Source organism: Struthio camelus, chromosome 1, assembly GCF_040807025.1.
Source record: "Struthio camelus isolate bStrCam1 chromosome 1, bStrCam1.hap1, whole genome shotgun sequence".
In the NCBI taxonomy this organism is placed as follows: domain Eukaryota; kingdom Metazoa; phylum Chordata; class Aves; order Struthioniformes; family Struthionidae; genus Struthio; species Struthio camelus.
Genome location: NC_090942.1, coordinates 37,591,788 through 37,612,643, shown reverse-complemented (window position 1 = coordinate 37,612,643; position 20,856 = coordinate 37,591,788). Strand labels below are relative to the sequence as shown.

Here is a 20,856-nt window from a genome sequence, read left to right as displayed (position 1 = left end):
ATGGCACTTTTAATTTGTCTTCCTGTCTGACAGATCGTCTCATTATACTTTACAAAATCTATTTTAAATTATACTTTTTAAATTCTTAGTTGAAAGATATTAGCATGAAAAGGTGAAGATTAAATAAATTGTTTTAAATCGTATCAGCAAATTATTTTAATGAGAAAGTCCTTTCTTCTTCCACTTGAAACAGAATGTGCATCTTACTCCCACCATGTTTAGTTCCAGTCAGTCAAAATCAGCAATGACTGGGTAAAATTTTTTTTACAATACAGTCCAGATGTGAAATATGTGATAAGCCCTGCTTTGTGTCATAAAATTATGCAAGCTCTCTAATAACTAAGTTGTTAGCTATCTTCACACTGAATAGCATTTAATACAAAACCTTATATAAGACCAAAACTTGTTCTTTCACAAGCACTGAGCAGAAAATTGTTACTTTTTGTTAATCAGATTAAATTGTGAAGGAGTACACACACATAGACCTTATGCACACATTTTAAGTAACAATGTTACATTTCTTTCAGGCCTTCTTTTTGTTCTAGTCTCTCTCTTTTAACTACATTATTGAAAATTAGGAAACATAATAGCTGATCTCTGTAATGGCACATAATTATCTTTCCATAACATAATACATTCTATTCATGCTCCCTCTTAGTCTATGCATGACAGCGTAAGAAATCCTACTTTCACTGTACAAATGGAGAACATTTTCCAAATACTCAGGGATTCCAAATAATATCAGTGACCTGTTAATTAGATTGTTCAATCGATGGTAGGATTTCATGTTACTTGGACAATATTTGCTATAGTTCTTGTTTATTAGTTTGGGCATCAATCTGTTAGGGTTTAGTATTGTGCTAGGTGCTGTGCAAAAGTCATTGATGGGCATCTTCAAAAACATTGCAAACTCATTGCAAATAAGAGTGATGTGTTTTCAAGCAATGGACGTTTATATAAGGCTTCTGTGTAAACAAGGATACATTTACGTGAAACGATTTTGTTTAATACTTTCTCATATAAAATATATGGACCAAGTCCTCTGAGGTAAGCAGAGTTTGGGAGGCAGCTGTAGGAGGTAGTGTCGCCGAGGCCAGGGCTGTCCGTGCCTCAGTGGGGTGGCAGGGAGCCAGCTTTGCTGGGGCAGAGCTCTGGGATCAGGTCAGAGCAGGCATGGTGCACTGCGTCGTGTCCCTAGCCACGTCCTGGGTGGTGTATGGGTGGGTAAGGGTTAGTTTGACTGCTTGTTCTCGTCTAAAAGTTACTCTAAAATATTACTTTACAGTTATTAGTGGTTGGTAAGGCCCTGGGTTTGGGTTCAGAACCAGATTTGAACTTCAGAGAGTGCTTGGAGATATTTGGATCTATATTTCTGATCTGTATGAATTACTACTTTTATTCATACTTCCCATTCACCAAACTATAAAAATGAGTTTGTGTACATTCTTTATTTTAGGCCACTGTTTTAGGTCACTCTTCATTTTGCAGTAGGACTGATTTTGAGAGCTTATTATATGCAGGTGTTTCCTAGCTGTCTGCCTGGCAGGACATTTCATTTTTGTAGATGTCTGAATAACATTTTCCATTCAAAATAATAATGGTAAAAATTATATTAAAAAAAAATTCATGTGATGCTTTTAGATTGAAATTTTTTAAATAGAAAGGAAAACTTTGAAAAGCAGTATTTCAAGTTTCAGTATTATTCAGATTTTTAAATTTGGAATATTTATTCTTCAGCCTTTTCCTCTTTATTCTGCTGAATATCGCATGTACCAGTTGCACATTCATTATTGGATTGCATAGCACCTGACAGAAACTTGCCTAATTAAATAGATCTGATAGCATCTCTGACCCTACTTCCAGAATCTAAGCATGTGTATAATTTAAACAGGTGCTAAAGTCTCAGAGACTTCAGTGAAACCAGTGATGTGTGAATTTGTATATGCACAGGAGGACTTAGTGAATGAGATACTCCATATACTGCCTACACTGTTAAAACAAATCTTTTCTTGCACTGAGAGAGAAGCTTTTGAATTGGGAAGTAACTGATATGTTGAAGGAGATATAATAAACAGACTATAAAAGTGGTCTTTTTCCAAAAAAAAGACTTATGGAACGTTCTGTTACACAGTGGGGCTGCAGGAACAAAATATAATTCATGCTCATTCCAAAGGCCGAAGACTTGATAGGCTTTGACTTAATCTGTATGTTTAGATTAGCGGTCAGATAAGATTCATCCAAAAGTGAGTTTTTTGTTGCATGCCTTTCTGAGTTATATTGCTATAAATTCCCCATATTTAAAAGTAGTAACAAAAGGTATGTATAATGAAAGGGTGAATAATAAAGTCCAAAAGGACACTACTGTTTATTAAGACCACAAGTCCGCCAGGTACTGAGTAGGTAGTCCCAGTTTCACAGATACTGGAATGTATGCTCAATTTTTAGATACAAAAAGTTACCCTTGCGCAAAGATATGGGCTGTCATACTCAACACTTTGCATATTTGGACCCTAACTGCAAGGAAGGTACATGCTCATGGGAAGATCTATTATGTATATTTTCTGAACGGAGAATAGACCTCGTAAAGATATGCAAGCATTTTAGAAAAGAAGTTTCACTACTGTTTTAGAAACAACTTCTACCATCTGCTTGAGAAAAACAGTGGGTTGGTTTCATGTGAACTTGACAATTAGATATGCTAAAATGTAGTAGTAGCGGGATAAAATGCCTGCCATATCTATTAAGAACAAAAATGGAAAATCCAGCTAAATAACAACAAAACCTCAGACAAAGAGCTGCCATCTGATTATTATGTAAACAACAGGAGTTAAGTTCTGATTAGAAAAGCAAATTTTTTACTTGAGGTCTTTAAAATGCTATAAGATATTTAAGACTACATATCACATACTTGTTTATGAAGAGTATGTTTTTCTGGTTTTAAAAAGAGGAGAGCAAAAACTGTAGAAACTTCAGCTGTTCTCTGATCTTACACAGGTTGTGATCATCACAGGGACAAAATAGACCCAGTGCTCCAGCTCCTGGAATAATGAAATCACAGCTTTCACTGGGAGAAATCTAATTTATACTCCTTACAGTAATAAAGAAAAGATGGCAAATAGAGAATACGTTTTTGGGGGATGTTAGGAGTCTTTAGACCCTGTCTGAGTCTTTAGCTATTCTGGCAAGTGGGCCGAGCCTGTTTTGGCCTAGCTCCCCTCTAAATTTCAATGGCATATTCAATTTCCAGACCTAGTGCCTTCAAGATTATTTCTGTGGAGAACTCTATGTATGGCAGAAGAAGAATACAGTGAACATAATACTCTCAGACAAACCTATTGCGGTAGCTGGCATAGGTATGCAGTTCATTGCTGCTGCTCCGAGCAGGAGGCGGTACGTACTTGTCATAACTCTGTGAAAGCAGAAGATCGCAATTGGTTGATATGCTCCTCCTGGGTAAGAAAATGACTCTGTGAGTGGGTTTCGTCTCACCTAGCTTTAGAAATGTAGAAAGCAGATACGTCTGTTGACGCTAGTTTCTCTAAATCCCTTTACAGTCAATGGAGAGAAACTGGCATCTGCAGGGATGATTCAGCAGCCCTTAGAGAGATGCCTATCTTCGGCTGCAGCGAACAAGCTTCTGAAGCTGCCTGTGTCCCCTCATCAACTGTAAGAGAAATGTAGAGGCTTAGGTATCTAATCTTTAAAATTTGGGGTTAGAAGAGGTGAATCCCACTTTACGTTGCTGAAACTTGAGCTGGCTCTCTACTAAGAACAATGTAGAGAGTGGCTGAGGCTGCGGTTACCTTTCTGGCTGTGTGCATGCAGGCCGGTTCCAAATGCCTTTTCCAGACTCTTCTTTCCTGGATAATGTTTCGTCGCTGTGATTTGATAGGCCAAAGGTTACTTGTGCATAGCTCATCTCAGTGACATATCCTTAAATGTTCTGAACCAGTTTGCCTGAAGGTGTTCTTGCCACTTCTAAGCTGCTGATCCTTTTCAGTGGCTCTACCCTTATAGTTGTAGTCTTATGTCCCTTGGGGCAGAAGGTGGAGGAATCTGTTGTTAAACTCGGCTTTTCTTCTGGATGTTCAGCCCTTGAAATATGCTTCTGCAGTTTCTGGAGTGCCAGATAGGACCACAGTTATAGTTCTTACTTCCCTCTGGCTCGACAAATTCTGTTGTGACACTGAGATCCAATTCCTGACCCTGACTTGGTTGGGAGGGAGTGGTACTCTTTGCAGTGAAAATGTTATTGCACATCATAGTCAAGTGTGTCAGCTACTGAACGAAAAATGTCCACTGATAATATCTCTTGGTTTTTAGAGGTTATATTCATTTTTTCATTGGATTCAGAAACGATTTTATTGCCCATGATCAGCACCAGACCTCGTTACTTCATTCAGTAATTTTAGGGTTGCCCTGTGGTTGGCTCTTCAAATTAGCTGAGCCAAATGCCATATAAATTCACCCAACTGAAAGGTTATTGATGCAATAGCATATTTACAAATGTGACAGCAATGTACTTAAGTGAAGACACATTAAAATTTTAGATCTGTTAGAAGTGACTGCTTCCATATTGTTTCAGATGCTAGTATGTAGGAGGTCATTTCCATGAAGCTCAATTAGGTTTTTAATAAAAGAACTGTTTTCAGGAATATTTATGTTCCAGCAATCTGCAAATAATGTCTTGATGTTTATTCCAAACCTTCACTGTGTGCCTGCCATGTAGTTTTTGTGCAGCCTTCTGAACAATAATGTTTCTCTTGTCTCATGAGGGGCTGAAAATATGTGCAGTTTTCATAAACAAGGTGACACGCCTGCTATCACTATGTAAGATTTCAGCACTTAACGCATTTTTCTGGAGAAGTAAGGTAACATAGTTATTTTGGAAGTGATAAGTATTCTCTGTGTTTCTCTTCTGTATTCTGTTGGTTGCAATACACTCTAAACTCTCCTAGTATTTTTCTTCTAGTAGTAAGTTCTTTCTGGAAAAAAAGCCCAGCAGACTGAATGGGCTTTTCCAAAAATTGTGGAGTTCTAGTATTTGTGTCAAAAGCAAATTTTGCCTTGCCAGTTTATGTGCAGTTAAAACTTAAATGTGCAGGATACCAGAAGTCTACAGGACGTGGCCATCAGACATTCACATTAGAAGATATCAACAGAGTATCTGGTTCATGAGGACTGTGCAAGCCCGTGAAAACTTTCCGATTTGCTCCATCTCCTAAACTCTCTGCCCGCTATAACCCCCACCTTTCTGCTCAGTATCTATGGTGGAAGTAGGATCAACATCCCACTCTTTTCTGGTTATGATGTTCATAAATTCTGAGCCACTCTGAATTGTATTGAAGTAGCGGATATATTTAGGAAGGTAGGTAGATCTGCATGGCTCAGATTTCTTTTAAGTAAGTCTAATCATTTGGCTTACCTTACCTTGATCGCTTCTGTGAAAACTTTATTAAAAAGAAAAAGTTACTGTAGCTCTTTCTTCTCATGCTTCTGAAAAAAATATTTCAGGCACATAAGAAATACAGTGACTTTTAAAATTGTTTCTCTTACTTTTATAATATAATGGCCTTTATAAGCTTAAATACTTTCTGTAATCACCTTGAATATTTTTCAAGAATCAGAGTTTTCAGAGACATTGAGTGGATTTTAAAATCAGCATTGCACAGCCCATCAGCTACACCATAAGCTCATAAATAGAAAGATGAATTATTTCCTTGATTCTTAGATTATAATGGCATTTTGGTCTGGTGTGTTTTTTGATGAAATATAGCTAGATGATTCTTTTTCTGATGAACTATGAAGTAGGCAGTTGCTTTCTACTGATTCTTCTATTGATAGAAAAATAGTACTTCTGAGAATATCAATTTGAAACATTTCTAATCAGCCTGATGCTTTGATTTCTTGACATGCATTATTGGACATGTAGTTAGGTTATTTTTTTCATACTCTTTTTTATAATAGAGCTATAATACCCTTTTTTAGTACTTGGAAGTGTGCTGTATGCTTTTAAGTTTATCTCCAAATTTAGCTTTAGCTGTAGCCAGCTAATTTATATTTCTAAAGGTACCCTCAAATTCTGCAAAAATAGAGGAAATCACCTACAGAGTTTTACAGCAGCTAGATTCAGAAGGATATAGTGTAGGTCTGGTTGTCCACTGGTTAGGACAGACTGTTCAAAAATTAGCAGCTAAATCCAAGTCTTGGATCTTCTTCTAAGCGTTTGGGTTCCTGCAGTGGCTTCTTTCAGCAGGATCTAGTGCAGGCATGGAAGAGGTATGTTCCACCTGCTCCCTTCACAGCTACAATGGCCATAGCTCTAACGATGTGTGGACAGTAGATTGGTTCCCATAAGTGCTGAGAAAAAGAAGCTGGACAGATAAAAGGGGCCTGCAAGACAGATTCATCATGAAGCTCCCTGGTTGGATGATGAGGATTATCTTTTTTCTGCACGTACACAGGAGCAGTTTCCTCTTCTACTTAAAGGGATTTGAGTTCACTTTTGCATGAGTGTGTCATCATCACTGATGGCTGCAGCATACAGTTTTCACTTCTCTCTTGTGGAAGAGTTGAACTGAATCTTTTATCTGAAGTCAGTGTCCTAACTGCCAGGACATAGGGTCTTCTGAGATGAGGCTCCCGCAGTACCTTCTCATGAAGCTTCATAAATATTAAATAGTCTCTGAATCAGGGAATGACTCTTTAATCTGATGGCTGCATCACTCAGATCATTCAGCTTACACTGGGATACAAACCTCTTTTCTCTAATCAAATAAATATTTAATCATTTCTTCAAACTGAAACACCTTCAGCCAGAGAACTTGTAAAACTGCTGTGACTCAGAAACAGATTGTGACCAATAGCTGAACATGAAGTTCTGTATTTTATTTCTAAAACTCACCTGTTTCACAATGCAGAAACTATATCCTGCAGTATGTCTAGACATTCACATGATTCCAAGCTAGCTGAAACTAAACCACAGCTTCGGTGAGAATATTTTATAATTGCTTTGTCTGCGTAGATTTCAAACGATGTTTTTCATAAATGATCTTTGTTCCACAAACATTGAAAAATATAGCCTTAGGGTAATAAGAGCTAGCATGTTTTGTGTTCAGATGATTTTCAGAATCAAGAATTTAAATACAATATTTAAAAATACAAAATGTTTTCAGGAATAAAATAAAATATGATAAAATAACTGAAATTCTGATGACACAATAAAATAAGTCAACTAAGGACTAATTCAGTGGACTTCTATCAAGAATGCATTAGAGATTAGAGACAAGCTAGCCTTTATAAGGAATGATGTAATATGAAAAATAATACTGAGTTTGTGATATTTAGATGATGCTCTAAAGAAATTTTTAGCTTTAAAATTTTTATGACTGACAGCCTACTACTAGGTTGTTGACCACATAAATTCTGTGAGCAGGGTAATATAACTAGAACACAGAACCTGCCATGGAGAACAGGAGAGCGGCAGAATTGAGTTGGGCTATGTAGATTTTTTGTCCTATGATCACTTCTTGCATCTTAATTCTTCCTGTTACTACAGTTGGAGATAAATACTTAAAATATCCTTGACTTTGATTTTACCAAAATACTTAAATATGGAAATGCTTAAATATGGAAATGCTGAAGTGATTTCAGGCTGTTACCAGTCTGCATACTTGCCTCATCCATAGAGACTGTTCTTTGTGCTTCCGGTATCCCTTTCTTATGGACTTTTTCTCCCAACATGCATTACAGTGTTTCCATGGGACTAAGCAACCCTAATGCCCTGTTGGAATTCTGTCCCCGATTGCAAAAGTCCCTAGGGCAATGCGCCGGTGCACACGCGTTGGTACACTGTGCTGGTGCTACCGCATGCTGAGGGAGATGCAGGTGTAGATGTGTATTGCAGAAAGGGCTAAACAGGTGAGGGTCTGTGGGAGCTCAAGAGATCACGCTGCAAAGTCCTTTTGCTACAAAATGATTTTCATTTGATAAAACAAAAAGAAAAATATTTCTTTTCTTTTTTGTTGTTACTGAAATACTTTTTTTGTTTTGATGCATTTTCTGTTTGCATTGAACAGAACGTTTGACCCAAAACAAGCATTTTATTTCTTTTGCAGAGTTTAAAATAGCAAAACAAAAGGCTAATCTTAGTTCTCAAAAAATGAGAAGAAACAGCTGCTCTCGTACAACATTCCTTCAAGACACAGGTCACCTGGGTTTAGATGTCTCTTTTACCTAAAGGAATTTGTGCATGCAATGAAGGTGTGAATGACTTGCTCCAGAGATTTTCGCTTGATGCTTTTTCTTTTCTGTATCAAACATAACCATTCAGAGAAAGAGTAACTGCAGTCTGGTGGGTGGGACATTTGCCTGGGAGATGGAATATATATTTTTGATGCTGCAATGAATAATAAAGAATTCCAGGGACAGCATTTACTGGAGAAACGGGGAGCACCTTTTACCCAAATAGACTGCATGCTGATTGGAATATTCTTTGGAGAGATGAAGGTTCCTATTGCTTCACGTAGATGACAGACCTAAAACCTGAATTCTCCACATTTTGGATGAGTGACTGGATAAGTATTGTCATTAAATTAAAATTGTGTTGTCATAGCTTTCGTTTTGTGTATTTAGCTTGATTTATTTTTTTCCTACTCACACCTGTTGGATGACTTCAGCCCAAATTTCTACATACTTTGATTCTGATTTTACTCAGAAAGTAAACAACAGAACTTTCCTCCTTTTTATAAAGAAATTCCACCTCTCTTTTAATACGGTTCAGGAGCTGAAAATAAGAGTTAGTCTTTTTTTAGCTGGTTTGGGCTGAACTTCCTTTCTGGATTTGAACTTTGCCAGAGTGCTGTGGTTCTTTATCTCAAGTTTTAATTTGGGCTCGTTTTTATTTTTATCCCCTACTTTTCAGATCATTAATGCATATATACCTATAGGCATCATTCCAGCTAGAAGACAGCATTAATAAAACTTAATATTCATATAGGATGTTCATTTTTTAAATAGTGTTTCACAACAATCACATTTAGAGGAATATGGCAAAATAGAAAAAATAAATTATACCGAGACCCAGAAAGGAACTGTTTTTGGTGTGGAAGTGTCTTCCTGTGTTGCTTGCAGATGAGTATTTCTGAACTGCGGCAATCATGAAAAATCTTCTGTTTATCTTTTGCCTCACATAAAAGTTTTTCATTATAGCTGGACAAAGAATTGATATTTGATGAGCGTAGTCTGCCTGAGAGTACATTGCAAATACATAGTTTATATTTATAGGAGCAAATTACATTTTTGGTGAGTTGCTTTCTCACTGCAGGCCCTTGTTTGTTCACATATATTCTTTGCACATCTTGCAGTTAATGAGATGATGAATGGTTTGAGATGATTGGTAACCTTCCAGGTCATAGTGCACAGCTTAGGTTCACCAGCACCATTATTTCTTAGATGAAATCCAATGAAAATACAAGACTGGAAAATGATACCAGTCTCATTTAGTTGTACAAAGAAGTGTCCTTAAGACACTTAATTCCTTTCAGCTGGATTATGTTCCTACCTGTTTTACTGAAGAAGTTTGAATTGCCACCATTAAAAATAATGTATTAAACTGGGTGTACAAAGGCAGCCCAGCTACCACTGAAAGTACCGGAAAACAATAACATTACAATTCCATGCTTCTTATTTTTCAAATTTAAATTATAGAAATACGTCCATGTGAATTCATCTTTATTCCTGCCATTCACAGGAGACTGAGCCTTAGCATTTGAGTTGGACAGTGAAAACAATATATGCATTTCTGTGATTCCAGCAAAAATGGAAGGGGAAATTTCCATTCTATTAAAAAATCGAAATAAAACAGAAGAAAGAGAAAGAAACAGTCTTACTCAAATTAATCAAAGAAGCTCAGTCAAAATCCTATTTCAGGTAACGAACATTCACAATAATATTTTAAGTGGCTGCAGCACTCATATTACAGGCAGCAGGTTTCTGAACTTCTAATTCGCTAGAAAAATGTAGCCTGGTAAAAATAATCTTTCTTGTTCTTTTCAAAAATAACTGATAGATCTGATTTATAAGGATACATTTATTTTCTTTTATCTTGATTATTCCATTTATCTTAATGGCTTTTCATTTAAGGTATGTATTTCTGTGGCAAGTACTTTTCATAGTTCAGGCTGCAATTTTGAATTCACTTGTGGGCTAACATGTCTTGACCTTGAAATATCAATTCCACTTTTCTCTGTGAAATTCCAAAGGGTACACAAGGAAACGAAGGAAAAAATTCCCCTTTCCAGTGTTTGTGACTTATTTTGTATGAATTCTTTCTATTCCCAGCTGGACATTCAGGTTAATTAGACATGAACAACAATGATGTAAATGAATTTAGCGTAATTAATGTAGCTATTTAGAATAAATTTCCATGCAGCATCTGTAGCTAATTTGAATAAAGAAGCATAAAATAAAAATATAATCTCCACTGATTATTTTCAAATCAAAAATTTGTCAATGCTTAGCAAAATATGACAGTACAGAAATTTAGGTTCATCTTTCTTAAATTCTTTAAAAAATTAAAATAATGTATGAAAATAAATCCTGTTGTTTTGCAGCCTTTTAAAATCATATTTTGTCTGCAACTAAGAGGATAATTAAAATGGCAGTTCTTTTCTAATTATTGGTTCTTAGAGCTTTCAGAGAAACACCAAATATCAAAGAAATCAATAAATCACTGGGGGAAAGCTGCACTTGCTTCACTGTACAATAGGTTACTGAAATGGACGCCCATTGTTAGCAATCATAACTGAAAATTATGCAAAAAAAATACGAAAAGCAAGCATTCTTTATTGCACCAGTGTTGTAAGAACAGTCACCTTTTACTGGCAAGGACTGTGGAAAATGAAAGGTGGATAGCTGTTACAACGAAACAAGAAGGATTAATTGACACAAAAGGAAATACACTTACAGGCTTAGACTGTGCTTTCGTTCTTGTCAAGTTCTGAAGGCCGCAGTAATTTCTCAAAATTATAACAACATATAATGAACCGCTGATGTCAATATCATGCATATAGTTTCCTACAAGTCTGGAAAACACATAATCATTTCCTTTGGTGGTGAAAGCAGTGCAATATCTATAATTGTGCCATGACTGAAATGGTACAAAAATGTTATTATATCAGTTTTTTCCTTCTATATAATATACATAAATATTGTACCTGTCTGGGTTCTAATACATTAAAATCCTCCCTTATTAAAATTAAACCTTGATTTCATAACAGCACCATTCTAAGTCTTTCTACCTTACCATTTATCTTTAGAAATGTGGGTTATTTGCTGCTGTTTTTCATTTATGGCTCATCCTGTGTCATACTAGCTAATTACCTTTCTTATTGAAAGACACTCTTCAGGTCTTGTGCATTTAGAGAATGCTCTCTCTTTGTACAGGAGAAACATGGAACTCCTTTATACAAACTGCAGTAGAAGAATTCTGGTAGTCTCTAGGACTCTTGTATGGTACCAAATTTAGATTGTTACTGACAGCAAAATAGGCTTTACTTGGCTTAGTTCCTAGACAGCACCAATTAATTATTATACAATGAAGACTGAAAAAATCAAAAATAGCCCTATTTAATTATAAATACTACAAACACTGAATATAACCCCTTTCTTTTGAAACAAAATGCATGGAATTCTTGTGTCTAACATTATCCTTGTTAGTGCAATCATTATGAAATTATAATGACACAACCTTCTTTAATAATGAAATACAAATGAACATAAATAATACTTTTGTTCCGCTGAGCATGAATAAGAAAGTAAGAGCACAGTTTGTTAGAAACAGTTAATCCTGTTGTAAACGGGGTAACATCTGAGGATTTTCTCAGCCAAAGCTGTATTAAGGAACAACAACAGCAAAAGTCGGGTCAGGTTTAATTTACTCTAATATAACCTTCCAATTCGAGGACAGTTTGCATGGCTAGACTGGAGTAAAAGAATTTTAATCTAATTATGAATATAAGCCTTTTTTTTTTTTTTTTTGGAAAAAAGTCTGAAATGCACTTCAGCTCAGCCCTCACTTCAAGTCCGTCTGTAAGGCATCACAGAGGCCGGTGGCTCCCCGGGGCCAGGGCCAGCAGTGACGGGGGCTGCTGGTGGGGCAGGTCTGGGCCTGGAACCCCAGCCCCACGGCCAAACCCCCGCGGGGGACATCCTCAGGGCCCTTACATCTTTAAGGACTGTAATTGGTTAGGCTCTCTGTAGGAAACAGAAATTTGCCTCCATGGCAACTCCTGGCCTGTGGTTTGCTGTTGTGCATCTGAGGCACACCTCCTGAAGCATGGCTTTTGGTAGATACCACGCTCGGGGAAAACCTGTCAGTAATACAACGCCTGGGAATGGCAGGCATGGAGCCAGTAAAGTATCCGGTTTTACAAAGAATTATACCTTCCTTTAACAATAGAGTTGCTTGTAGATTAGGCAGTACTCAGCGTGAAAAAGGCCAGCAAAGCTCTTGTCTTTAATTGTCTGTATTGAAAGACAAGGGATTTGCTGTGTTACAAAAAGGAACAATTCAGTGCCTAATTTGAACTTATTCATTCTGTACTTAATTAGGGGGGATATGCTGCAAGTAGATGCTCCCTAATTTTGGCAAACAAGCTGTCCTTCCACTTGCTATACTGTCATGGTAGGAATAATGGCTCTAAAATGCAGATCAGAAGATCTAGGTTCCTCTTTTAATTCATTTGAGGACTTCCTGAGTGACACTCAAATCTCTTTTCGCCTGCCTTTAATGTATGCTGAAAATGCTTTTGAGTTTAATAGTGACCAAAAGGGCAGCTTCTCCTAGTATAAAATATTGATAATTATTATCTCCTTCCTCATAAGACTGTAAAGCTGTGTCTACATTAGCAAATAGTTTGTCCCTACAGAAGCGGTTTTGGAGATCCAAACTGTTCATGCACAATATATTCATTTGGTGGAGAAGGGGGTTGTTTTGGACCAGCTCCGGTCTTGTTCCCAGAACTGAGCACCCTTGAGCAGTTGGGTGCATTGGGTACACTGTTGGAGCTCATCTTCAGGTTTATTTTCATCCAAAAGGAATTCAGTTCATGTGCTCCAGAATTATTCCAGGATGTGAACCAAAGCACAGTCAATGGAGACAACTGGGAAATTGCTTTCAAAAGTGCAGTCTGGATCCAGACTTAAATGATAACATAGGTACACTCCTAAGAGTTTCTGATCCAGGGCACCAGAGAAGTACATTATTATATTTATTGAGTTATGTTCCCATTCACACACCTTCTGCTGTTGTGTTCCACTCACAAACCCCAAGCTACGTATCATGTAGCAGGAAAATGGGTAGAAACTTTTAGGAAGCACAGGTTATGACTGGCTTTTAATGAGCTCCTGGCCATATTAAAATGTCATTGCAAGGCTGGCATGATACCTGCCAAAGTGGGTGCACTGTTTCTAGTAATACACTTCCCTGGATGAAATTGAGGACTGTATGGCCAATATGTCTCTTATATAGCTGCTGGTACCCTTCAAAAGAAGATATTTGAAAGGAGGCTGGGAAATGCTTTATTTTTTTCTAGGAAGCCTGCCATTTAGATACTTCAGCCATTCTTGAGTCAATCCAGATCTGACTTGAATTTGCTCGTAACAAGCCATGGCAGGAATACTCTGAAGCTTTTTCAGTATCAGCTGTGAATCAGCTGTTAATATTTTCATTATTGTTTCACCACACCGGCAAGGAAACAGAGATCGAGAGGAGACGCAAAATTGTGTGGCATGTAGCATGGTTCTCAAGACAGCGTTAATTATTATAGTCTGTGTCACAGGTTAGGTAACCCTATCAGGGCCAGACAACCCAGTGTTTGGTAAAATCCTGTGTACAGATAGAATACTTATCTACCAGTAAGTTACGAATTCGGACTTTCCTTGTGTGCCCATGTGAGCGTAACTCTATTGAGTACCAGGCTCTGTATCTGCATAGGCTGCCTGATTTCATGTTCTACTTCACAAGTAGTCGTTTAAGGTTGTTTGCACAGCCTGGCTTGCTTTCTTCATCATCTCTCAGGCTGAAAGAGCTCTTCCTTATGCATTGGCTCCAGAACGGAGATTTTCATTACGTATTAAATCCACGTGATGTTTCGGAGGCCCATCTTTGTCCCGCTCTGTTTTCCCTGAAAGCGATGCCTGTGGTGACTGTGATGCATGAGTAGGTGTTAGGTCTTGACATTAAAAGGCAGAATGCATTCTAGCTGTGTTTCAACTAGGTTTGCTCCTAACCAGCAACTCTTGTGTCTTCTTCGTGCATTATGTGCGCTCTTAGGGGTATTTTGGTCACCACATAAGCTGGCTTCACATTTTTCTGTGATTTGAGCAACCTGTCATTTCTGATTTACACTCAAACTCTTACATTAAAGTGTGGCCCAAAATGTGTAGGAGTCTGGTATAAAACATAGAGTGAGCTCAGACATGCCTATTATTTGTCAGATGTGCCACTCCGTCTATTGCCAGATATAATTGTCATGAAAACAGCAGAGGGGAACTTAGTTTGAGTCTTGCTTCTCTGTGCATCCACAGAGGTGTGTCACAGTGCTTCATATCAGAAAAATTCTTTGGAATAACAAAATTTTATCTTCAGTCAGGAAGCTCAACCCTAGTATTCGTAGTAATCCGAGCAGTTCATATGGACATACTACACTTCAGTCTGGCAAGAGCATGTAATATAACCAAAGTAGTACATCTCTGTTCTTACATATGTGTAAGATTCCCAGAATTAGTCCTCCAATATGCCTTGAAAGACATTCTGTTTAGGATGGTAGTCATTTTAAATGGATTTAATAATAACATAAATTTAAATTCCAGGAATTTATATACTTAAAATACTTTTACTTTTGCACTCAAATCCTTCTGTTTCTTTTAAGCATCTTAAAATGCTTGATTAATTCTTGGAAGCGCATAGTTTTTGTTTTCTACATTTTGCCTCCTGAGGAAAACAAGATTGCTTCATATCTCGATAATTTTGCTGCTAACCAGTTTCTGTGTTTCCATGATGTCAATGTTAAAACCAAACTATTATCACAATAGGAAGATATTCAATTTAAAGTAAGAATGATGGAAAAGACAGTGAGCTCGAAACATAGCAAGGGAGCGTTAATCTTATTACCATCGCCCGTGTTTACCAGCATAACTTTAATTCACTGAAGTCCATTACAAAGCAATTTCAGTACTGAATGGTCCACCAACACGAGGACTGGACTATTTGGGTCATAATGTTATAATGCAGAGACTGGAAGTATGCTTTGAAGACACTGAAGACTAAGAGGAAGGATGTTCATCTTAATCACATGTTCATCAGCACACTCCTACTTCAGTGAATTCAGCTACAGAGCTGGTATGGCCGTAGATGCAAGGCAAGCATTAAATATAAGAGTTCCAGAGGAAAATGGCACTGCAGAGCAGTTAATTGAACTCATGAGAAGTGTCCAAATAGTTCTGAAATTGTAGCTTAAGATCCATATGTGAAATTTTAATAATATTTTTAATAGAATGCAACATGGTGGGTTCAGGCCATTAATGGGGAGCTTTGCAGGTGTTCTTACATAGGATGTCAAAGAGAGAAATGTGGAAGTTTTGTTTTTTTAAAGAGCATGACATGGCTTGGAGGAAAAAAAAACTATGCTAATGCACTGGGAAAGGACTGCTTTATTGTTTTCTTTTTTTAAAAAAGCAGCACTTTACTTCCTGTACTAATTTAGGGGACCATGACAGCGACATTTGCTTTGCTCCGCAAGCCAGGCTCTTTCGCTGTCCTGCTGTGGTGAGGTCCATTCCTCTGATCATTGTAGAAGACTATCCCCACGTGTTTTCCAGGTTCAGTTTCTCTTTCATGAATATGATTGACCTGAATTGTGCAGATAATTCTAGGTGATAGCTTAAGAAATTGCACAATAGTTCTTTCTTGTCTTTATTAGAAGTGTATCATCTACTAATTTATAGGACTTGCTTTTTTTCACAGCCACTTCATATCACATTCATACTGATGTTAACCCTGGTGATGAAATAGTATAACCAAGCTACTCTTTTACACAGCTATTTGAAATGATGAATTCCCAAGTTGTTGCAGAAATGTTATTAATCTCTCATGCTCCTTTTCAGTATTACTTGCTGTTATCGCACCTAGACCCACCTTTCAATCTTGTAGTAAACCACAGAGTCTCCAGCTTAATGTACAAGTTCTGGAGTGGCACTGTAGAAGAAGCTTTATCTAAATCCAGACAAATTATATCTACTTCATTTCCTTGTCTAGAAAGTCAGTTATCTCACCAAAAAAGCTGTCAAGTTAGTCTGGCATAATTTACAATTGGAAAAACTGTGCTACGTTTTATCCTATGTTCTGTTTAGTTCTCTGTCTTTAATTTGTCTTTTTCTTCAAAGATTGCACTAAAGTCTTAAAAGCCAAAGAGGTCAGACAAAGGGGCTTAAGCTTGCCTGGATCATTTTTGCCCTTGCTTTAAATATGGGCACTTCAGTTACCACTCACCACTAATATTTGATACTCCCTCTGCCTTGATAGATTAGGAAGCTTATTATCTCTGCCACTGTAATGGCATTTATGAAATCACAGTATACTTAGTGATTCAGGTCTCATTGAGACATTTTGTTCAAAGCCCATTGAACTGTTACCTTTTTTTGTCTTTGAGTTAAACTTTTGATGGGTTAGTAAGATATGAATGAAGACATTTGAAAAATCATCTGCAAGAGGATCACGTGTAAGATATAAGCAAATACTACTGCCATGATGATTAAGTGAATAGATAGTACCCCCTTAAAACCCCTTAAGCACAGGAATGGAGAAAGAAAGAGTTTAAAGTGGCATAATAATACCAGAGGAAGCTATGTGAATTGGAGCCTAAGTTCCTTCTAATACTGAACTCTTAACTGTGGGAGCTTATTTAACAAGTGTCTACAATATCACTGGGCAAATTCAAGATGTTAGAATATTTTGGATTTTTAAATATTTTGTAATGTGCACTTAAGAGCACAATGAAAAAACTGGTTGTGCAGGTCTGATGCTAGATTATTACTATTGATTTTATACTTATATTTTAATAAATTCATAGAAGTACAGAATCTAACCCCACATAACAATTTATGACATTTTCTTTCTGTGTATTTGGTAATGTATCAGCATCACTGTTCATCAGGTGAACACTTTTTTTACCAGTCCTGATGAACTGCCAAGGAAAGGAATTTTATATATACACAGTTAAATGTGTCTGTGTTGTTTGAGCTGAAAATTAATGAAGGTGAAAATTGCAGTCAATTGTGTCTACAAAGAATTGATGTTAATCTGGAAGCAAGGGAGATTAACGCTGATAGTGGTTTAGAAGGAAAACCATTCGTTAGTATCATCTGAGTTTTCAAGGCAGTATCATCACAACGGTACATGCCCCCCGGAAGAAAAAAAAAGTTTTTCCTAGAATCTCAGTGAAACACATATGGGTTTTAGCCTTGAGGCTGTATGCAGCTAGGTGCCTAAAGCATTTTATACATCTGGCGATTTAAGAGCTCCTGATCGTCAGATTTTTGGAACAATAATATATATGTAAATTTCACATCCAAGCGGTGTGAGATACTGTAGGCATATGCAATTACCTCTATGTGCTTCTCTCTGCAGTGTATAAAGAAAAAGGTTTTTGTTTCTTGGATATGTTCATATAGTCTATTTCTTTTAATTTTTTAGATATTTGAGATATTTTCCTTTTTTGAAACTGTCTCTTATAAAAGCTCACCCTCTAATAGGTTTTCAGGAAAACTCATGTTGCATACATTGTTTAGGAAAGTGTGCACTTAACTTTAAGTATGTGCTGCAGTCACATGGATTCCAATAAAAGGTGAGTATGGTCTCTCATGTTAATCATATGCAAGTACAGTCTTGAAGAAGGATTCATTTATCTTGGTGTTTTGAGTGTTCACATAGTAACCTTTTAAAAGCCCTCCTTATGATGTCAACCCTAAAATTCTTCAATCCTGCGTCCACTGGTACACTTTCACTGCAAGTAGCAATGACAAAGTTACTTGTATTGATCTACCAATAATCTTTCGATTATTTCTGAATATCTCTCAATAGCACATCTAAGCTTCCTGGTGCTACTTATTCTGCTGTTAGAGAATCCAAACGGGTAAACAACAGTTTTTTGGAAAAAAACTCAGCACTTCTTTGCATGTAGAGATCGCCTGTGTAACTCCTGTGTAAGTGAATAGATAGTACCCCCTACAACTTAAAACCCCTTAAGCACAGGAATGGAGAAAGAAAGAGTTTAAAGTGGCATAATAATACCAATTCACATAGCTTGTGTGTTTTACTAGGCTAAATGCCTATTTTCTTTCTTTTCTTACCCCTCTAGGTCAAACAAAGCAGCTTCTGAGAACAGGTCTGTGCTTTTCCCCCTGCTTTGTTTCAGAACCAGAAGGCACTTTGTGTCTGTTACAGGCTGTGATGTATGAAGCAGAAAGAAGATTGATTTTCACAAGCTACCTTGTACCTGAAGTAATGAGAGTGGCAAATTACTTGTTCACTGAGCAAACATGACAGGAATGTCATAGAGGGAATTTATATATATGCAAACACATAGAGGTCACATAGGTGTTACTTTTACAAAGTGACCTTATCCACCAGAGGGGCACTTTTAAACCTGCATTAGCTTACACAGGAAAGGCTAAATAAAGCTGCAAATACCTGCATTGCCTGGGATGTAGAAACTAAGACAGCTAATACATAATGTAAGATTCAACACAGCACAGAACGTAATTTAAATAGCTGCATTATTTCTGTACAAGACACTTGGGGTCAGAAGCAATTGCTACTACTCATTTAGGGTTTCTCTGAAGTAGAAAATAAAATATCAGTTGTAAAAAGAAAAGAAAGAGAATTTGGCACTAATTTCCTATCAGACATTTTTGTGTTTCTTAAACATTTAATAAGGATTCAGTAGAGAAATAGGCATATATTTCTCTGTGAATATGTGCATACATAGGGTATATGTGCTTGAAGAAGGCAAATGGGTGTTTCTGACACTGAAAGTTTCTAAATATGTAAAGCAGGAACAAATGAATTCTAAAAAGCTTCACAGACGCTGATGTTTGGAAAAAAAAAAAAGAAAAGAAGAAACAGAGAAAAATAACTATTTAACTCCTAGAAAACCAATGAGAATTTTATTTGTATTTAAGCCCTTAAAGGAAGAATGAAAGCTATTGTTTTCTTACATTCTTTTCTTTTCCTCAACAGTAAAGATTACATGTGGTTGCACGTCACTTAAAATAGGAAAGCAAGGCAATTTAATAGTGGCCATACAATATAAAGTAATTCCCACATGGCTCTCCTCTATTTCTGAAGTGTTGGGAAGGTGGCTGATCTCAAGCACAGCAGCGCAGAAGGAGGAAGGTAGAAACTCAGAAGCTCCTATGACAGAGGATACTGCATCGTTGCAATGAGTATTGAGAATATACATCTGCGCAAGCCAGTTTTAGTACTGCCGAGTAGCTGGGCCACAGCCGCTGTTGGGAGGGGGCAGGGAGGGAGATGAAGCAGCGATGAGGAGAGCTTGCACACATCTATTAGTATATTCACAGTTTGCTTTCCATGAGCCACGGAGAAGCGTTTCTGCTGACACACCAATCTGTGATGCTTCTCTGCAGCGTCAGATGCATTTTCACGCTGAGAAAAAAATCTTGCTTTTTTTTTTTTTAGCTATTTTTGTCTCTTTTCTCAAAAACAGTGTAGCCTGTGACACGAGAATGCTGATGGGCTCGTGGAGCACACGTTAGTAGGAAGGAATGTTCTAGAGGAAAAGCACCGAATCAGATGAATTTATTCGTTGTATGATGGTGGAAGTGAAGAGCTGGTTGCACTGCAGTCACCTCACTCAGCCACCACCTGCATGGATTATGCTGGTGTCATGTCTTTTGTTTCATTTTGAATGTGTGCCTGACACCACAAAAGAAGCTACTTTGCCTTTTCCTCGCCTCGAAGCGCATTGAAAAATGAACTCAGACATGGCAGTCTCTCCTTTCCCTGTTTGAGTGAAAATGCTGAGAATTCATTTGGTTTATTTCCAATATTTAGGGGATAGAAAATGAGGGGAATATTTTTTACACATAAAATTTCTGCTTTGGTGTAAAACTGATTTTTGAATATAAACATTTCCTCTAGCACAGCTGTTCTCAGTTTTGATCACCTCTGTCTTATGTGGCATTATTGAAGGCTGTAAGGGTCACAGTGAGCAAAAGGTTCTGAAGAAAAGGAAGGTGCCTCGCCAGGGAAAACCTTTCGGGTTAATAGTCATAGATTGACTGTGCAGCTCTGCCTCACCTCCAGGAAAAGCAGACCTCATTTCAGACCTCATTTGTTCTATTTAACGCAGCCTGTTAACGTTAGTGTAATAACAGCACGACACAGAGGAGCATTGGTAATGAATTGAATTTCCTGGATCTGCTTACCTGACATAGATCAGGGTTGCAATAGGCTAATAGTTATATTTCAAAGCTGAGGTCAAATGCTTTTTAGTTTCAGTGCCTTCTCAGTGCTACATCTTGGGCTGCTTTGGAAATCCACAGAAAATAACCATCATCACGTGGAAGTCCAGATAGTAACACACACACTCAGCTATGTCTCAAAACCTCAGTGATTGTTGGCATTTGTGGTCACTTGTTATCAAGCTGGTTGCCTGCTTTGCTGCTGAGATGGATTTGTCCCACTCCTCTGAGTCTCTCTTGACCACAAACCCATCATTTTTTATTCCCATGGCTGTATTGCTCCGGTGTGGCTTCTGCCTGTGTACCAGC

At 37.4% G+C, this 20,856-nt stretch overlaps 1 protein-coding gene across 6 annotated transcripts in view; it reads left to right on the top strand.

The window, feature by feature from the left end:
* Window positions 1-20,856, top strand: part of TAFA2 (TAFA chemokine like family member 2) — a 201,668-nt gene that overhangs the window by 122,451 nt on the left and 58,361 nt on the right. The gene's annotated exons all lie outside the window — the stretch shown is intronic.